Here is a 21,640-nt window from a genome sequence, read left to right as displayed (position 1 = left end):
CGTATTTTAAATTAAGCTGTTTAAGAGAATATAAAGATTGTTTTCAGCTCTCTTCCCAATAACTAAATTCACAATTAACAAATTAAGATTAAGAGAAGGTATAGAAATGATGACGTAACGAGAACGAAGTACTTAACTTCGAACTGGTATAGGGTAAAGGCACCAGTATCCGGACAGTGTTAGTATCCGGACACTTTGTGATATTTTTGCGATTAATAGGTAAATCATCCTAATAAATTCAAATATAACCACAAATATACTTTCTCTGATGTATTTCATATATAAATCCAAAGTTTCAAGAAGATTACCTGAATGGTTTAAGAGATATACTTCAGTTAAGTGTCCGACATCAGGGGTGAGGTTGTGAAAATGATTTTTTGTAAGAAAAAAATAGTGGAAGCATTTGAAAAAACTAAGACAATTCAGACCTGTTTTTTAATTTTATTATAAAAGGAAATTGTTAGTTTTGAGTAAATATGATACATTTTGATAATTTATTAATAAAATAGTCAAAAAGTTTTTTTTTTATTATATTTTTTAGTGTCCGGATACTAAAACTAAAATTTAAGACTTTTTTTAGTTCCCGGACACAGTGTCCGGATACTGAAATTATGAGGGAAAAGGAAAAATCGCTTTTTTAGGCTTTTAAATTGTAGTTTGGAACATATTTTGGGTTTTAATGCAAAAGAATTGCATTTCTCTCTCAATGTTTCAGTATTCGGACAGGGTTACCTAAGTTAAAATATGTGTGTCCGGATACTGAAAAACTAGATTCAGTTTCCGGACACCCTTGTTTTTAATGTAATTTGAAGTGTTTTTGTACTTTTAAACTTGCTATCTTATAAGGAATGAATTCAAAAAACATATCAAAGACCATAGAGGATACAAGGATTTATATAAATCCAATTCTAGCCTTGAGAGAAGCTGAAAACATTAGCAGGCAAGGAACAGCAGTTTTTAGACAAGAGAACATTATAAAATAGTTTGAATAGCTCTAAAATTATTTGAAAAGTATTGACCAGGAACATATTTCCATTTATGACTAGAGTATGATATTAATTGGTGATGAAACCAGTTTTTGTCTCTACCCAAAGACTAGCAAAATTATTTCACTGAGAAAACATAACGCCAGGGAAAACTTTACTTCTGGTATATAAAATCATAATATAGTTAATTATATTAGAAATTAGTTAAATGTACCAGAAATAATGTTAAATATACCAGAAGTTAAGTTATCCCTTCGTTATTTTCTCTGTATAGCCTCCTTAGGCTGAGTAGCGAAACCTTTTTTGATTATGTTGCAAACTGCAGACACAAACGCTTGCTTGATGACAAAGTGGAACATCCTGTGATGAACATAAGTCACATTGAACACCAAAGTTGAGTGAATTTTGTTCCAAAAATCTAGTTTTTTGGTACGCATTGCCACCGAACACAACTCACATCCTACTGTCAATGTTAGTGTCTTTAAAAAACCCTTCTAATCTGTTTGAGAGATAACAATTCATGATTGGATTTAGTCCAAGCACCTCCAAACTGAATTTTTCACCACTTTTAAATGAAGCAATAATGAAAAATATGGATATGGTGGTAACAATGTGATATTATTGAGGAATGAGGACCCCTAAATTTTGTTGTCACCTTCAGTACCTAATTATGAATTCTGGAAATATTCGTTCCGTGCTTCAATCTATCTCCAAGCCTACCAATTTTGACAATTCTTTCGGTTCCGAACGAAGTTTCAATTTCATCCCAAGAACCTCTTTTTAACATAAACGTACCTAAATCCTTATTTATAATTGTTTTAACGAAAAGTTTACTGAGAAAAGTGGATTGTTACCCTTATTATAAGAACTAATTTTCGTTTGTTTTGTAGGTACATAATAAATAATAATAATAATAATAATAAAAAAAGTTCTTATAGGATTTTTTTTTAAACTGAAATGTATTATTAATTCTTTTAACAAATATAAGCTGTAAGTGTGTCCTTTTTGTTGATAAGCAATCAACTTTTATTAAAAACTATTTTAACAAACAAACAGTTATTTTTCAACAATTAATTTTTTTAATAAATTTTTTTGTATATTAAAGTTATATGTTCATATATTTTTCAAAAGCAAAAGATGTTTTATTTCGTAAAAAAGAAAAAAGAACCATAAATTCATACAAAATTATCGTGTCCGGATACTGAAATAAATTTGTCCGGAAACTAAATTTTGCGTCCGGACACTAGTGCAAATCGAACTTTTTTTATTATTTTTATTTTTAAATATTAAAATGTTTTATTTAAAAATTATGTGAATGTAACATTATTACAAAAATGCCAAACTTTAAGAAAATACCAAAATATTTGCTATAGCTTGAACAGCAATAAAACTATTAGACGTCAAAGTTCAAAAGTACCTTAACTGTCCGGATACTAGTGCCTTTACCCTAGTTTGTTTCGATTTTCTTATCAATTTGTTTGTTGTTTGGTTTAAGCCCAAGCAATTTTGCAAGTGAAGGCCTTAAGCAATAATCTTTATTTTTTCATAATTGATATCCAAAAAGTGACCGCTTCATAAGTCGTTTAAGGGGTTATATCTAGTTGTAAGTGCAAAAAAAACCTTCTTTTTTGTGAATTTTTTGTGAAGAGGCATTTAATTATATAAACATAAAGAATACATATCCATATAGCAAATTTAATGTATTAAAATAATTCGCTATGTATTTAAAAAAATATTGGGTTCCGTTATTTTTGTAGTAGATTTTCTAGACGACCTTCAAAAAAAAGGTGCCTGGCGGTCAGGGCCGTCTTTAACTATCCTGAGGCCCTTGGGCACACAACAATTTGGGGGCCTTTGGGAAAGTAAAATTAGTACAATTGTTTTTTTTTTTTTTTGACGGTACCTACCTACTTGCCATAGAACCGGTTTCTTAACGTAAACGACACAACCGATTTTAATGAAAATTTTTACATAAAAAGGTTTAAACTGATATTAAAATTAAGATAACTTAAAAAAAAAATTATTTTTGGATTTAAAAAAAAATTATTTTTTTTTTTAAAGTTACCTTTTTAATGAATTTTATGTGTCAATCTTTAAATACGAGAGCAATTCGCAATTCAAATTTAAAAAAAATGTGGGGGTGCCAACCATTGTACCATGGCGTTTTCCATTGAACCAAAACATTGATGTACCGTCGACGAGCCGGCAATAGTTTTTCTTAAACGTTTTCCAACGTCAAAAGTATTGATGTTCTTTTGCCGACGAATTGATTCTATTTTCGTCTTTTAATACGAATCTACACATATTTTTACACTGATTTTAACACACACTACAAATTTGACAATTTTGCAAACTTCAAACGAAATTATTATTTAAGGATAAAGATAATGGAAGAGAAATCATTGTTTTTATTAATAAATAATCTTACCTACAGTGGAAAAAAAAAGATATTTTTCTTGTTTTTTTGAAAATTGAATTTGGGTTTGGTCATTTGGATTTAAAATTTTGTCCGCATACAACGCCACATAATTTGCCCGACAAAAATGTTTTGAGAATAAATGAGTGAGAGAAATTTTCGTTCCTTCGGGGCCCCCTTGAGAATGGGGGCCCTGGGCACGTGCCCCGTGTGCCCTTATGGTAAAGACGGCATTGCTGGCGGTGAGCAAAATGTCTCCGAAACGGCTGGAGTAATCGGCTTGAAATTTTTACACAATTTTCTTAGATACTTTTGTCAGGTAATGAACGAAGGAAAAAGATTTTTGACGATTATTCGATTTTTTAAGCCATTTTAAAGTGTAAATTTTCGTGAAAAACAACAATTTTTTTCTTTGGGAAGCCGCCATTTTGTCAAAAATCAAAATTTTGACTATTCCTTTGTTCATTACCTGCATTCGTCTATCCTGAAAATGAATCTTTTGGTTTTTTTATTTTAAGTGACTTGGATCAGAGATATCTTCTTCACCGCCAGACACCTTTTTCTTGGAGGTCGTCTAGGAGATCTACAAAAATAACGGTACCCAATATTTTTTTAAATACACAGCGAATTCTTTTAATACATTAAATTTGCTATATGGATTTGTATTCTATATGTTTATATAATTAAATGCCTCTTCACAAAAAATCTACAAAAAAGAAGGTTTTTTTTGCACTTACAACTAGATATAACCCCTTAAGTTCGAAAATATGGATTTTCGCTTATAACAATAGAACCGTAAAAGCTACCGAGAAGTATTAAGAACAAAACTTGTAAATCAAACAATATAATATGTACATATTTCTACAAGAAATGTTTCGTCATTAAAAAAGGGATGAAAACTGTCGAAAATATTTAATTTTTTTCGTATAGCTCATATTCCAACGTATAAATTCTTAAAAGCTGACTTAATTCCTTTTGTTTTTTGAAGACATGATAAATATTTAAAACATCTTGGAAGATCATATCAAATTCGAAAGCGTTTTTTTTGTTTTTTTTTTTTTTTAATGCAACGAACTTGAGTTCTCCATGGATTAGTGGCACAGTTTTTTTTTTTTATTGTTTAAATTGGTTGAATATTTTAAAAACATAATACTTGTACTTGAGCAAAATTTATCAAGCCACTTCACATTTTTCTGAAAGGGCTTACTCTCAAATTAAGGAAGATTTATATATCTAACAGACCAAAAAATATATTTTTTTGCTATTTGTTGGAGCTTAAGGCAGAGGCATACGAGGGGCGCACAGTGGGAAAAAAGTGGAAAAAACTCATTGGTGTGAAAGCTGGATTTTTGTATATGTTGGATGTTTTTCTTACAGTTATTATGTTGTAGAATCAGGATGTGAAAGCATTTCTTTCAAAAAAAATTTCTAGATTTATGTCGTTTTCGATTGGTTTCACTCGAGGATTCACTCGTTCTGAAATCCAATAAAACGGTTTGAAGCACTTCCACTCAATTCTGTTTTTTTTGCGTTTGTGTAAAATTTTAAATGTCAAAAATTTGAATTCATTTTTTTTCTGGCAAACGAATGACATGGTATTAAAGTTGAAAAATTATAATTATGAGGACGACGACGAAGAAGATAATGATAATAAATAGTTCCAACGCTTTAATGCACATATTTCTATTTTTTTTATTAATTTCAATTTCAAAAAACAATTAATTCTTGAATTTAAAAAAAAAACACTGATTGAGTTTTTTTTTGACATTTGAAAATTCATGTATTAGTATTTCTTGAGTGGATTCTGATTTGAAATCGAGAAGAGAATTCTTCTTCTCAGAATAGTTCTAGCTGTCATTTTCATGCCAATAAAATGGTTTCAGAAGGCTTCTGAATGATTCCGGACGATTCCGGAGAGCCAATCGAAAACGACATTAGAAATTTGTATTCAAAGTTGAAAAATTATGAAAACTGATGTAAATATGAGTATTTTTTAAATGGTATAAAATCAGTTAAATTTTGACTTTTCAAACAAATTTTTTTTGTAAATATATTAAAAATAAACTGTTTAACAATATCAGTTACAAGTTTAGCGGAAAAAAAAAAATTTTTCGATTTTTCATTTTAAGAATACTTATAATTTTCCGGAATTTTGAGTTCAAAGATTGTTTTAACTACTTCTTCTGTTTCCCTCTGTGGGCGGACTTATATCATATGAAAGTGTTGAATCTCAGCAACATTTGGCACCAAAAATCTCATCCTAGTTCGTCCTAATAAACTTTTTAGAGCAATTTGAAGCTAAGCAAATGTGAAAAAACGTATTTTCTAAAAAAGCAGATTGTAATAAAAAATGGAAAGATTTTTTTAAAAATCATGTGTTTTAATATGTATTTTTATCCGATGAATTCAAATCTAACGTTAGTTTGAAAATACCTACATATAAAAAAAAATATCGAAAAATACATAAAAAATGGACGGTTTTCAACGTTTTGTGCAATTTATTTAAAATTTTCTGGGGTACGATTATTAGATTCACAGCCGTTTCCTGAAACTTAAGCATTTATGTTCTAAATAAACTCTTATGTGGCAGTTTACGCAGAGGAAAAAGTAGAGAATAGGAGCTTATATGCAACTTAAATTATTTAAGTTTCGTTTCAGCAAATGGCCCTCAGAGCACAAAAAACTAATATAAAGATATGACTAAAAAATGGCTATTGAGTTGTACCCTTGGTACTATTTACCAGCAAGCGTGCATAAGATTCTTATGCACGGCAAGGATATAATAGAATCATGCGCACTTCCCATCGGTTCCTTATCGAAAGAAGCTCAGGAGAGCAGGAACAAAGATTATCTGATGTATCGATCGAATAATAGCAGGAAAACATCGCGAATTGCTACAAATGAAGATGTCATGCACATGTTTTTGATTTCATCTGATCCTTTGATATCGTATTTACGCTAGGGCTCTTGATACCCGCATACCCGGGTAACTACCCGGGTACCCGGGTACCTGCATTTCCGGGTATTACCCGGGGGCCATAAATTCGGGTACCCGTTATAATACGGGTACCCGGTCATATTCGGGTAGCCGCAATATTTTCGTATCTAGGCATAAATAATGTGATTGAAACAGATTTAAGAACATTTCTCGGTCTTTGCTGTTTACCACACTGTAAAATCAATAAATGTATAGTTGGATTCGATCGATTCGACTATAGTCGAGATAAAAAAAAAACATAAACAATATTATAAATTTAACATAACTTTATTTCTTTTTGACTTTAAGACTTTTATACAAAACAGTAGTATAGTACAGTATTTATATAAACAACTAGCTGACCCGGCGGACTTCGTTACGCCTCTTCTGCTATTTACTTCCAATGTTGGAGTCAATCTTTTCTTAAAAAAAAAAGAAATCGGGTCACAACATCAAACATGTGTTTTTTTAGTTCTATTGACTGCATTATCAAGATTGATGTTTTCGGACTTAAAGTTCCTGTATTTAGAATATGATATACACTTAGGAGCAAAAAAATGGAATCAAACTTGCGTTTTTTTAAAACGTTAATTGGCCAGGATGTAATTATATTATAACGCATAAGGCTATAAAACTTCATAGTTCTCCCATTTGGGTTAAACATCCACTCCTAAAATTTGCTATCAACTTCTTAAGAGGTGGACGTTCTAAATTCGACTGTATTTCTTTTTTATGTTTATTACCTCTTGACTTTCGACTAGGCGAACCGATTTTGATAATTCAAAGCATCAGTGCAGTCCCATTTTATTTTAATATATATGTATTAAATAAAAGTCCATTTCTGTTTAATATATATGTATTTATGTCGTGAAAATGTTATTTCCACAAACAATAAAACTTTCCAATAGAACTGATGAAATGCGCAGTCAAAATTCAAATTACTAAGACTAAAATTTGTAATTTAAATACTGTCACGCACCATTTAGTTTTATGAAAATAAATCTTGGTAGATTCTCAGACTAGCCGATATGTACAAAAAAAATTCATAAAAAAATCGTTGGAAAAAAATTTTAAAATTAAATTTTGAGTGGACAACCCAACCATGTAGTGGTATGAAAATAGATGTTGGCCGATTCCTAGACTTACGTGATAAACCCACAAAATTTCATAAAAATCGTTCCAAAAATATATTTAAAAAATGTTTGGTTGGACCACCCTAACCATTTTATGATATGAAAATTCATATCGGCAGAATGGCCGATTCTCAGACTTCACGACAAAAATTGTTACACTCGTGAAACTTGGCAAAAAGTTTGCTTTTGGGATAAGAACCAAGGATGAAAGAAGTAAAAAAATAAAATGCACGACTGGGGTCGCACGTACTTGCTCTTATGTTCTTATCTTAAAGCTTTTTATCAAAAAATGAGGTTTTAAATCATGAATAATTGTATCTTTTGATCTGATATTATATACAATATTCCATTAGTTTTTAGTTAATCTATTAAGGGCCAATTTTTCAATAGTCAGTTAAACAGTCAGTTAGTACTTATTCCTAAGGTTAGAGAAAAAATCAATTTTTCAACAGCCAGATATAGCTTATTCCTAAGAATAAAACTATCTGCTTCTTTCAGAGACGAATAAAAATTATTGTAAGGAATAATCTCAACAAAAATATTGTGTCAGTTGTCAAAGCTGTTTTGAAAGAATTTTGAAAAAAATACAGTGGAACACAAGAAAACAAAAACAATCATGAATAAAAATGACGTTTAATTTTAAATATTTTTGAATTTGACAATTTATTTTTGTTATTCTGTAGAATAGATTTTTCTTAATTGAAAAATTCAATGTTTTTATCTGATTGTTTATGAGCCTAATAACTTTATTCATCGAACAGTTAACTGACTGTTTATTAGAAGACGGAAAAATCGGCTCTAAGAATAATTCTAAAAGCATATAATTTTTTACCACACACGGGAATCGAACTTCGTATCTGCTTGGTGGTAGTTCACCACTCTACCCACTCGGCCATCCTAGTATAGGTATTCATTAATGAAATCAAAAACTTAATCAGTTCAAATAGCAAAAAAATGTCAGAGCTAAATTATTCAATGTCAAAACCCAAAAGTGTCCGAGCTAGATTATTTAATATCAAAACCAAAAATCAAATACAAAACTTGGTAATTTCTGTAAAGCTCCTATAAATTCATTAAACAGACTTATCCGTAAAACAAGCTTTCTTCGTTTAAGTTTCTTTAACAGTATTTAAACAACTTATTAGAAGTTGTTAAACAAGTCCGAACTTCTATAAGCAGTTAAATTCTGAAGCAAGCTCAATACAAGCTGTATAAAAAGTAGAACCTGGAAGATTTCAATTTACAGAAGCTGTTATGCTAGTTGGGATGTGTACATTCGTGAGCATTGATGAGATTATGTAACATTCGCGTATCAGAAATCAGAATACAATGCACGACGCTTATAAGAAACATCAAAGTGTAATATGTATTCTTATGACGGAAAGAAACAACTTTCTTCAAAATAAACTTTTTTTGTTAAAACCTTACCAACGCATATATGGTTCTTTTGAGAAATAGAAAATTAATTTTATAAAAACGCAAAAATTACACCGGCACACAAAATAAAAAAAGTGTCATGTACCAGGAACCAGACCTATCTTTCTATATGTTTTTGGGCACGCTGAATTCGAGTTTCAAGTCCGTTTGGCCCGAACACCCTTCAGTTATCAGAAAAAATGCAAAAAACTCCAAAAAAGTCATAAAAATCCAAACAAAATGCAGTCGTAGCACAAAACTGGAGGGTGACCGGGCCAAACGGACTTGAAATTCGGATTCAGCGTGCCTAAAAACATATAGAAAGATAGGTCTGGTTCCTGGTACATGACATTTTTTTATTTTTTGTGCGGGTGTTATTATTGTTTAAACCGTGTTTGTTATGGGTAATTTTTTAAAGGCTCATATTTTTCAAAACGAATTTTTCTTATGAACGACTAATTACTTATAAATAAATTAAACTAGATTTCTCTGATATTTTCCCTCATTTTATGCTATTAAGAACACGTTACCCGGTTTCTCGGGTACCCGCCACTTAAAATACCCGGGTACCCGCACATTCGGGTAATACCCGCATATTCGGGTACCCGGGTACCCGGGTATTTATCGAAACGGGTATTACCCGGGTAATATCAAGAGCCCTAATTTACGCCCTGAACCAAAATCCATGATCTTGATGAGCGATGAAGCTAAAGACTTGTTGATGTAATGACGACTTTTTCCAGTCAGTACAAAAACTTTCATTTAAATCGGTTCAGTGGTTAAGATTTAATTGAGTTTTTTCCAGTTCCCCATACAACGTGAATAATGGTTTCTATTAGAACTATTTTCCTTCTTTCAAGACTTGTTTAAATCTATTCGATATCTTTTTTATTTCCCGAGATATCTTAAAATGTAGTTAGTGGGTTCGGCTTCATATATCATAAAGGAGATAATGACGGTATAATTTATATGGTAGATATACCATGCCAAACAACTCAAGATATCTCAGGCAGTAAAAAAGATATCGAAAAGATTTAAACAGGTCTTGAAAGAAGGAAATCAGTTATTATATAAACCGTTAGTAAATAAGTTCAGACAATTTTACTTATATAAAAGAATAAGGTCCGAAATAGTAAAAAAAAAATTTTTTTTGCATTTTCTAACGTTAATATTTCAAAAACAGGAGCTGATTAATTTTTTATGACTTCGGATTCGAGTTCAAAACATCGAAAACCTTCAGAAAAGTATATTTTGGTTACTGCAAGTCACGTTGTCTTCGTTAAATTTCATACAAAAGTACTAGTTTTCAACTTTTTTCAACTTAAATAGCCATTTTTCACTTTACTGGGGGGGGGGGGGGCAGGGGGCGGAAATTACTGGTGTTGATGTATCTTCATATTTCCTATCATTCCTGAAAATTTCATCAAAAACGGTCCAGTAGTTTAGATTTTACGGAGTTTTTTCCACTCTCTCATACAAGGTTCCCCACTGTGGGACGTACACACTATAAGGGTAAGCGGGGCGGTGCCCCGGGGCCCTCGACACGCCGATTTTATTTCATCTAAAAAAAAAATATTACCTTATGGGCCCCCAAAAAGAAAGAAATAATGATACATCAGGGGCCCCCAAAAAAAAGGAGGGCGTATACGTACTTTTTTATTTGTTCTTATTTTCTATATCAAAGCTGCCCCAAATATCAAAAGAGCCACAAAATTTAGTCTTGTCTCGGGGCCCCAGCAACTCAACGTACGCCCCTGCGTAAAATAAAATATATTTCAAATTTTTTCATAAGTTTTTTGACTGAAAATATATATTTTTTCTGACTTTTACGTTTTTGTCTTTTGTCAAATTAACATTCATTCACTTTGGATCTTAAAGGTGAAAGTTCAAGGGTAATTTCGTTATATTTTGCAATTTATTTTTTTAAATATTCACGAAAAACATACATTTATTTTAAAAATATGCAAATTAATGAAAATTATGCATTTATGCACTTACTATTGAATACTTTTTTAAAATAAATTCCCTGATTCGTTAATAATTTTGATTTGCTCCACTTTGTTGTAAAAGTGACGATATGTAAGAGTTGTAGATTAAGACTTTCAACTTTTATTTGGATAATTAATTATAATGAATATCCTCGACAAAACATATGGAGTTGGATTTTGAGAAAATGTTTTAAGTAAGATTAATTTCGTATAAAAGAAAATGTTAATTTTTCGACTTCAACTTTTTTCTTCGAACGGAATCAGATCAAAAAAAAAAGGAAATACGACTAAATTTAAAAGTTTCAAATTGAGTGTGGAACAAGCATATTGTTAAACTTCACTGCCCAACACACAAAAATTTTCCAGACCGTTGTTTTTCATTTCTTACTAAGTTTAGGGTGCTGATTCCAAAAATGACATTAGTTTTGTTCTAGCAGCTCTAGTTTTTAAATAATTCATACATGAAAATTCATAGAAATTCATACAATTTTTTTTTGTTAAATTTTTTTTATTAAAAAATTTTTTATTTTTATTTTACTTACTGAACCGAAATACATTACATTACAAAATGTTAACAAAAAGTTAAAATAAGCATAACTTTAAAATAAGTACGATATTATCCCCAAAATGTGGAAAACTAAAATATTTCAAAAAATAGAGCTCCTAGAAAAAAAAAATGAGTGTGATTTTTAGGTTTGCTGACCCCAAATACATTGAGTTTAATATAATTTTTTCTGGAAAACTTTAATAAACCCTCAAAATAAGAAAAACTTAGAAATTAGTATGAATATTTCCCCAAATGTAAAAAATTAAATATTTCAAAAACTAGAGCTGCTAGAAAGAATCCAATATTATTTTTGAGCTTACTGAACCCAAATCTATAAAATTTGATATAAAACTCTCTGGAAAATTTTTTAAAAGTTGAAAATTGTTGGCCAGTGCTATCAAACCACCAACAAATTTTTTTGGAGAATAATTTTATTTGCAATATTATCTGCGAACTTCAAAGCAGATTTACATAAGTACTAGGGCTGAATTTATTCACACTCCATTAAATTTAAAGTCGCCATTTAAAAAGGGAAATTTTAAAATTCGTATGCGATTTGACAGATTTATAATTTTTAATGGAGATTTTAAAAAATATAATGGAGAGTGAATAAATTGAGCCTAAGTAATTAAGTTCTAAGAACTTAATAAATGCTCCAAAAATAACGCAGTAATTATAACAGAAAATCCCTTTTTTATTTCAAAAAAAAATTCTCTGTCTTCATTTAATTGGAAAACTTCCATCTTAATTTAGTTTTTCCTCTGATTACCAAAAGGCAAACAAAAGTTTTGTAAACAGAACATGATTGCTCTGTTCGCCATCTCCTTAGAACTCCACTGTTTTTTTTCACAACAACGTGTCATACTTTTTTATAAAACCAATATGTATATTTAGCAAAAATGTGGTTTCGTTTTTTTTTTCCTTTCTCGAAAATGACAAATCATTTTGTCACTCGGTTTTCTGTTTTTGGCCAAAAACTATTGAAAGCATTGAATTTTAAAAACAAAATTAGTAGGTACCGATACCTAATAAATTACATAAAATTTCGAAAAAAAAAATAAATTAATTAAAAATTCGTTTTTGTAATTTATTTTCATAACTTAGGTCCAATTTATTCACTCTCCATTATATTTAAAGGCCCCATTAAAAATAAAAAATCTGTCAAATCACATACAAATTTTAAAATTTCCCGTTTTTAATGGAGACTTTAAATTTAATGGAGTGTGAATAAATTGGGCCTTAGGTCCAATTTATTCACACTCCATTAAATTTAAAGTCGCCATTAAAAAAGGGAAATTTTAAAATTTGTATGCAATTTGACAGTTTTATAATTTTTAATGGAGCCTTTAAAAATAATGGAGAGTGAATAAATTGGGCCTTAGAGTTTAAAAATATAGTTTTCAAAAACCATTCCTAAAAACACCTTTATTTTAAAACTATATAACCCGGGTAAAATAGAAATTGAACTTTTAAAGAAAAAAAATCTGCCGCACCACGACTGCACCACGTCCGCACCATTTCATTTTGTATACAAAATTCGCCGCCACATGATAGTCCAGTAATTTTAGGTTTTATCTGCGGAAAAATTCCTACTGGGCTGAATTTTGGTATACAGCTTAATGACGCACAGTGCGGCGACTAGTAAAAAAAAAATCAAAAAAAAGAATTTGCCAAAAATGTGAAGCAAGTATGCCAAATTCAAGGTAATAAGTCTGAATGAATAAATCGACAGTTAATTTATGATAAAGTTCAATTTTCTGTTGTCAGAGATCCTCAGAAGATCAATAAAAAAAAACAAACAATTAGAGTAAGATTTGTAGTTACCGGTTAAAAGACCATTTACTTTAGAAAAAAGGAACATATGATATTTTTTTTGCTAGGCTCACATTCAGGAGAGAAAATATAATTATTCTAACTGCATATTTTTTTTCTACATGTAAATTTAAATTTTTTTTGAGAGTCCAAATCAAAGCTTCTTTGTTCGTGGTAAGTACTAACTTTGATAAGTCATATATTTTGAGAGGGGTCAGATGGGAAAAAAGTGTTTTTATTTAAAGAAAGAAAACAATTATATCTTTTAAAAAAAGTAAGTTTTGTCTGCAGAAACTTGCGCTTTCTCTTGCAACAAGTGTTTGTTTACGAGTATTTTTTACATAATGTGTTCAGCTAGGGAGCTTTTTGATGTTTGTTTTTCCATCCCAACAGCCCGATTGCGTGGTGTTTTGCAGTTAATGAAGTCAAAACTAAATATGCAATCAAATTTAGAGCCTGAAAATCAAGAAATCTTAGCAAAACACTTGTTTTTTTATTTTTTTTCCCGAATTCCCATACATACAAGTTCCTGGATCGAATCATGTATACAAAAGTAGGCGTGGCAGGGGGCGAATAGGGTCGACACTATTTTGTACTTTTGAACTCGCCTAGATAATCAAATTTCTTCAATTTTATTCAAATTGTGCAAGCCGTTTTCTAGATATAAATATGCACACTCAGAAGTGGGCGTGGCAGGGGGCGTGGAAATTTCGCTAAAGTTTGTAAAACGTGTTGTTATTACATTTAAAAACATTTTTTTCCAAACTCAACTTTTTTTATTAAATTTGATTTTTTTCCAACATCTCCATACAATCAACGCACTGTGTGACGGCTTTGTTATGAAGATGTGAAAAATCGACATTGATATCGTGTCCGCGTTAAGAGTTATAGGGGTCAAAAGGTCACGAAAAGTTTTTCGCAAATATCTCGCGACCTATTGATCGGAGGTCATCAGAGGTTATATAAAAATTGATGGTCGTGAAATTATCTACAACATATGCCCAGCACATTTTTCTGTAAGATGAACCGTTTCGCGAGTAGAGCGCACAGAAGGTGACTAGATTGCACTCACATACGAAAAAATACATATTTTTGGTTTATTTTGCTCGATTTTTGAGGTTTTTATCGAAGTAGCTTAAATTTTTTTAGTTTTATTAACTTATCTTATTACGTAAATACGAATTAACTAAAAAAAATAAAAATGTACACATTGGGATAAAAAATATTATGCAAAAGGGGGAACCACGTTTTTTGGAAATGTTGTATGTTTCCCTTTTTACTTGCGATATAGGTACTATAGGGCAAGTTTAGGATTCGTAAAAAAAATCGAACTCGAGATAACAATTTTACATGACATTACGATGATGGAGAATGCCAAAAAAGTGGGTCCGGCAATTCTGTCTGTCTGTCTGTCTGTCTGTCTGTCTGTCTGTCTGTCTGTCTGTCTGTCTGTCTGTCTGTCTGTCTGTCTGTCTGTCTGTCTGTCTGTCTGTCTGTCTGTCTGTCTGTCTGTCTGTCTGTCTGTCTGTCTGTCTGTCTGTCTGTCTGTCTGTCTGTCTGTCTGTCTGTCTGTCTGTCTGTCTGTCTGTCTGTCTGTCTGTCTGTCTGTCTGTCTGTCTGTCTGTCTGTCTGTCTGTCTGTCTGTCTGTCTGTCTGTCTGTCTGTCTGTCTGTCTGTCTGTCTGTCTGTCTGTCTGTCTGTCTGTCTGTCTGTCTGTCTGTCTGTCTGTCTGTCTGTCTGTCTGTCTGTCTGTCTGTCTGTCTGTCTGTCTGTCTGTCTGTCTGTCTGTCTGTCTGTCTGTCTGTCTGTCTGTCTGTCTGTCTGTCTGTCTGTCTGTCTGTCTGTCTGTCTGTCTGTCTGTCTGTCTGTCTGTCTGTCTGTCTGTCTGTCTGTCTGTCTGTCTGTCTGTCTGTCTGTCTGTCTGTCTGTCTGTCTGTCTGTCTGTCTGTCTGTCTGTCTGTCTGTCTGTCTGTCTGTCTGTCTGTCTGTCTGTCTGTCTGTCTGTCTGTCTGTCTGTCTGTCTGTCTGTCTGTCTGTCTGTCTGTCTGTCTGTCTGTCTGTCTGTCTGTCTGTCTGTCTGTCTGTCTGTCTGTCTGTCTGTCTGTCTGTCTGTCTGTCTGTCTGTCTGTCTGTCTGTCTGTCTGTCTGTCTGTCTGTCTGTCTGTCTGTCTGTCTGTCTGTCTGTCTGTCTGTCTGTCTGTCTGTCTGTCTGTCTGTCTGTCTGTCTGTCTGTCTGTCTGTCTGTCTGTCTGTCTGTCTGTCTGTCTGTCTGTCTGTCTGTCTGTCTGTCTGTCTGTCTGTCTGTCTGTCTGTCTGTCTGTCTGTCTGTCTGTCTGTCTGTCTGTCTGTCTGTCTGTCTGTCTGTCTGTCTGTCTGTCTGTCTGTCTGTCTGTCTGTCTGTCTGTCTGTCTGTCTGTCTGTCTGTCTGTCTGTCTGTCTGTCTGTCTGTCTGTCTGTCTGTCTGTCTGTCTGTCTGTCTGTCTGTCTGTCTGTCTGTCTGTCTGTCTGTCTGTCTGTCTGTCTGTCTGTCTGTCTGTCTGTCTGTCTGTCTGTCTGTCTGTCTGTCTGTCTGTCTGTCTGTCTGTCTGTCTGTCTGTCTGTCTGTCTGTCTGTCTGTCTCTATCTGGAGCTGCAGCCTAAACGAGTGAAGTGATTTTCTTCAAACTTGGTAGTTAGCAGTTTTTGGTGATTCCCTAGAGGGGAAATTGAATTTTTACTTGCGATATAGGTACTATATATTAAGTTATGCATTCGTACAAAAAAAAAAGTTGAGATAGCATTTTTCCATGACATTACGATGGTAGACAATGCCAAAAAAGTGGGTCCCGGAAGTCCGTCTGTCTGTCTGTCTGTCTGTATAAGGAGCTACAGCCTAAACGGATGGACCGATTGATGTATGTAGCGTTATTTGGCGACTCTCCAGAGGGGTTTTTGGAATAAATTTTCTTGGACCAAAAATAACGGTACTTGTCATATACCGATTTTAGTAAAATTGAAATATCTCGAAAACGGCTCCAACGATTTTGTTTAAAAAATTCAAATGTTAGTTTTAAGGTAAGGGTATCTTTTAATGAAATTTTTTTTTTTGAAAATCATTATTAACGGTACCTGCCATAGAACCGTTTTTTTCAAATCCGATTATCTCCGAAACTGATTATTTGATTTCAACGAAACTTTTTGTGAAGAAGCATTTATATAATTTATATATAAACCAAAACTAAAATTTCCAAAAAAATAATTTTTGGATTTTTAAAAAAAATTTGAAAATTTTTTTTTGAAAAATCAAATTTTCGAAAACGGGACATTGAATTTTTTTGAAATTTTGTTTTTAGATGTTGATTAGTGATTTTTACAAAATGGCATACCAATTTTATTTTAAAACTTTTTTTCCAAAAAAATATTTATACAAAATTAGTTTTTTAAAAAACGGCTCTAACGATTTTGAAATTTTTTTTTCTAAAAATGCATGTTAATATATCAATCAAAACTGCATAGGTACTTGTTTTGGAGGGCAATTTAATTTCAGATTTTATTTTATTTTTTTTTAAACGAATTTTTTTTTCCAAATTTCTATATAAAAAATCTTGAACATTTAAGCAACTTTAACTCTAAGAGCAAGTTCGTGCGACCCAGTCGTGCATTTTATTTTTTTTATGACCAAAACTAACGGTACCTGCCATATAACGGAAATAGAAAAGTAAATTTTTTTCAAACACGGCTCTAACGATTTTGATTAAAATTTTTGTGTGTAGTACTACACATAAGAGCCAACTTTTTAAATAAAAAAAATATTTTTTGTACCGTTATTAACGGTACCTGTCATAGAACGGGTTTTTTCATTTCTGAATATCTCTTACAACATTAACCCGATTTAAATGAAAATTTTTATACAAACGTGTGTAAGTAAAGATAATATTAAAAATTTAGAAAAATTTCAAAAAACGCATTTTTGGATTTTTAAAAAATATTTCAAAATTTTTTTTTGAAAAATCAATTTTTTGAAAACGGATCAATGAAAAATTTTGAAATTTAGTTTTTATGTTTTAATTAATTATTTCTTCAAAATGGCATACCAACTTTTTTTTTGAAAAATGTTAAAAAATTTTTATAAATAAAAAATTATTTTTTTAAAAAACGGCTCCTACAATTTTCGAAAATTTTTTTCTAAAAATACCTTTTTATACAAGAAATAAAATGGCATATTTGTTTTTTGTTTTAAGATAATTTAAAACGGAGTTTAATTAATTATAAAAACAGATTTAATTTTTTTATATACTTATAAAATTTCTTCAAAATATCAAATTTTAAATTTCTTGAATAAAAAGCTTTAACATTATAGTTACTTTAAGCATAAGAGCAAGTACGTGCGACCCCAGTCGTGCAATTTATTTGTACAATAAGTGCCTTCATTATTAAGAACACACTTTTTAAACATGGTTCAATTTTAGTTTTGAGCTTGTTATCAATTTTCCAAACATGAATTCCATAGAAAATGTCGTTTGGAGCTTCTCAAGAGAAAAGTTGAAGAATACCTTATAACAGTACAAAATTAGCTGCTGAAAAAGCGTAATGGTAATTTAAGGTTTATACCAAGCTCAAAACTAAAATTGAACCAAGTTTAAAAAGTGTGTTCTTAATAATGAAGGCACTTTTTGTACAAAAAAGGTGGTGCGGCGGCGGCTTAGAAATTTTTTAAAATGGTGAGGACGTGGTGCAGCATAAGTGCGGCGGTAAAAAGTGCTGCGGACGTGGTGCAGCAATGGTGCGGCGGCACTCCATTTTTACTCGGGAAACAAAAGAAAACAAAATATCTTTACAAAAAGATCCAATTTTTTAGAAAAATGACTTTCCCGCTAAACGGAGAGGAATGGACTCCTCCCCAATATGATTGCATTCTTGTCTCAACCCAATCTACACGCTTTATCTTTTTGATACAGTGAATCACCCTGCATACCGATAAGTTTTTTTTATTTTGTTTTGCAGTTCGTTCTGTTGTATGTGTACCTATAGACCAGTGCCAATAATTTTTGAAAATAAAAAAATTATTAACAGCATATGGGTGGTGGAAAAATCTAGGATAAATGTTATATGAAAGGGGAAAAATAAATTGCCCACAAAAAAATTGGGGGAAAGGGGGTGGGTGGGCGAAAAAGTGGGGTGGGTGTCACAAATCATGGTTTTTTACGATTTCTGTCAAAACTAGACGTCCTATCGAAAAAATTCAAATGCAAAAGTTGTAGGTAATATAAATGTCTACAACTTTTAATCGAACAATTTTTTTCTATAACCTCAAAAATATTGGAAAAAATGCAAAAATACGATTTTTTGATTTTTTATTTTTATCTTTTACAAAAATGGTTGGATTTTAACAAAACTTGGTTAAAAACTACTTTGTTATGTTTTCTATCAATTAAAAATGTTTTTTGAGCAAAAAGTGAATTTTTGGATTTTTGACGAATTTAATTTGAAAAAATAGCCTATTTTTCAATCAAAAAAGTTACCGAAAAAATTCTTGATTTTTGAAAAGTTTGAAATAAAATTATTTAGATTAAAACCTATTATTTAAGATTGTGTGGAAAAACTATACTTTTGTTTTAGAAAATATTGAGAAAAATTGAAAAAAACAAAAAACCCATTTTAAAGATCGATTTTTCCGTAAATGACAGTAATATTAGCGAGAAATAATTTTCCATAGAAACTTAATTATACTTTTCTAATGGCCTTTGACCTTCTTAATTTGAATCTAGCATTAGAATAGCTCTGACGTGAAAAGTTTTTGAGATATTGAATTTTGAACGTCCAAAACACTATTTTTGTGATGTTTTGCATGGTAATATCTCAAAAACGTGATGTGATAGAATTTTTCTGACTTCGGATTCGAGCTCAGCGCACAAAAAACTATTAGAAAAATATACTTTGATTTCTATAAAAAAAAACTTTTTGACTAGTGAATTCGAACAGGGAAGAAAAAATCGAATGCCTTGTCAAAATGTTTTTTTTTATAGAAATCACAGTATATTTTTCTAATGGTTTTTTTGTGCGCTGAGCTCGAATCCGTAGTCAGAAAAATTCTATCACATCACGTTTTTGAGATATTACCATGCAAAACATCACAAAAATAGTGTTTTGGACGTTCAAAATTCAATATCTCAAAAATTTTTCACGTCAGAGCTATTCTAATGCTAGATTCAAATTAAGAAGGTCAAAGGCCATTAGAAAAGTATAATTTAGTTTCTATGGAAAATTATTTCTCGCTAATATTACTGTCATTTACGGAAAAATCGATCTTAAAAATCGTTTTTTTGTTTTTTTCAATTTTTCTCAATATTTTCTGAAACAAAAGTATAGTTTTTCCACACAATCTTAAATAATAGGTTTTAATCTAAATAATTTCATTTCAAACTTTTCAAAAATCAAAAATTTTTTCGGTAACTTTTTTGATTGAAAAATATGCTATTTTTTCAAATTAAATTCGTCAAAAATCCAAAAATTCACTTTTTGCTCAAAAAACATTTTTAATAGATAGAAAACATAACAAAGTAGTTTTTAACCAAGTTTTGTTAAAATCCAACCATTTTTGTAAAAGATAAAAATAAAAAATAAAAAAATCGTATTTTTGCATTTTTTCCAATATTTTTGAGGTTATAGAAAAAAATTGTTCGAGTAAAAGTTGTAGACATTTATACTACCTACAACTTTTGCATTTAACTTTTTTCGATAGGACATCTAGTTTTGACAGAAATCGTAAAAAACCATGATTTGTGACACCCACCCCACTTTTTCGCCCACCCACCCCCTTTCCCCCAATTTTTTTGTGGGCAATTTATTTTTCCCCTTTCATATATCATTTATCCTAAATTTTCATATCACCCATATGCTGCTAATAATTTGTTCAACTTTTGCCCTCTGAAAACCGGATTGGCACTGGTCTACTACCTTTTATTGATTTTTGAAGATGCATTTACGAAACTTTACAAAAAATTTCAAAAAATATTATATTTTATATAGGTAATTATATTTTGAATTGATGTTCTCTATATTAAAGCATTAATGTAAAAAAAATATAATATGACCTGTCATTTTCTCTGAGTTGGAAAACCTCAATCTTGTTCTTGTATTCCGAATTCAGGATATAGATTTTAAAAGCAAACATTTCGAATCCTTTTGAAAATTTTTTTTTTCACTTTTTACTTGCTCTATAGGGCAAGTATTGGTTTCATGTGAAAAAAAATTTCGAGGTTTTAATCAAAACTAACATTACGATAATCGAGAAGTCCAAAAAAGTGGGTTTCGTCATGACGTACGTCGGTCTGTGCGTCGCGTCGGTGCGGCGGCGGTGCGTCCATCTGTACAGCTAGCTGCAGCCTAAACGGCTCTGCAGATTTTCATGAAATTTGGTACAGATAGTTTTTTCGTAATTTCCAAGGTTGTTTTTTAATATCTCGCCTAGAACGTATACCTCCCATACAAACTTTTCGAGGTATTGCAGTTTTCTCGAAAACGGTTCTAACGATTTCGATTAAATTTGACACAAGTAATTCTGTACGTATATCTAATATAACTGCGTTTTTAGTTTTTCTCAAAAAATACGGATGGTGGAAATATGACATTTTCTTTTTTTTTAATCGCTAATATCGGCTTTTCCCGTGTATCGTTAATGAGTTATTGCAATTTTCTCGAAAACGGCTCTAAGGATTTCGATTAAATTTGGTGATCGTTATAGTCTTAGTGATTCTAAAAAAACTGCGTTTTTAGTTTTTCATACAAATTTCGGGGAACGGAAATATGGCGTTGCCGTTTTCTGCCAAATTGATATATTTTTTAGTAAATATCGCATATTTAATCAAAGACTTAACCAATTTTATTCATAATTTGCAGGCAGATATTTCTTGTCATTTTGAAGTGTAAAATGTAAAAAAAAATTAAAAAAGTTTTTGAAAAAAAAATTTAAATGGACTTTTGTTTACTTTTATTTTTTTTTTTCAAAATTTAACGAAAATCTTAAATTTCCAATAGTTATTTAATATATAGATACTTTGAACTACAAGAGCAAGTACGTGCGGCCCCAGTCGTGCAATTTATTTTTGTTAGTTTGAATAATTGAAAAAGACTTGAAAATGTTGGCTTAACATAACCATCAGTTTTATTGGTCAGATAAGGTTGTTTATTAGACTCAAGAAAAATGACAGAGTATCATTATTTGACTTGTTTTTTTTTAATTTAAACATTAATATATTTATTTAAATATAAATAAAAAACAAGTCAATTTATCATTACGCAAGTAACATCATCACTATACAATATTGAAATATTTTATACATTTTATTATTGCATTAGTTAGTAAAACGTATATAATATAAAACTT

Source organism: Episyrphus balteatus, chromosome 3 (assembly GCF_945859705.1).
Source record: "Episyrphus balteatus chromosome 3, idEpiBalt1.1, whole genome shotgun sequence".
NCBI lineage: Eukaryota > Metazoa > Arthropoda > Insecta > Diptera > Syrphidae > Episyrphus > Episyrphus balteatus.
This window is presented reverse-complemented; position numbering follows the sequence as displayed.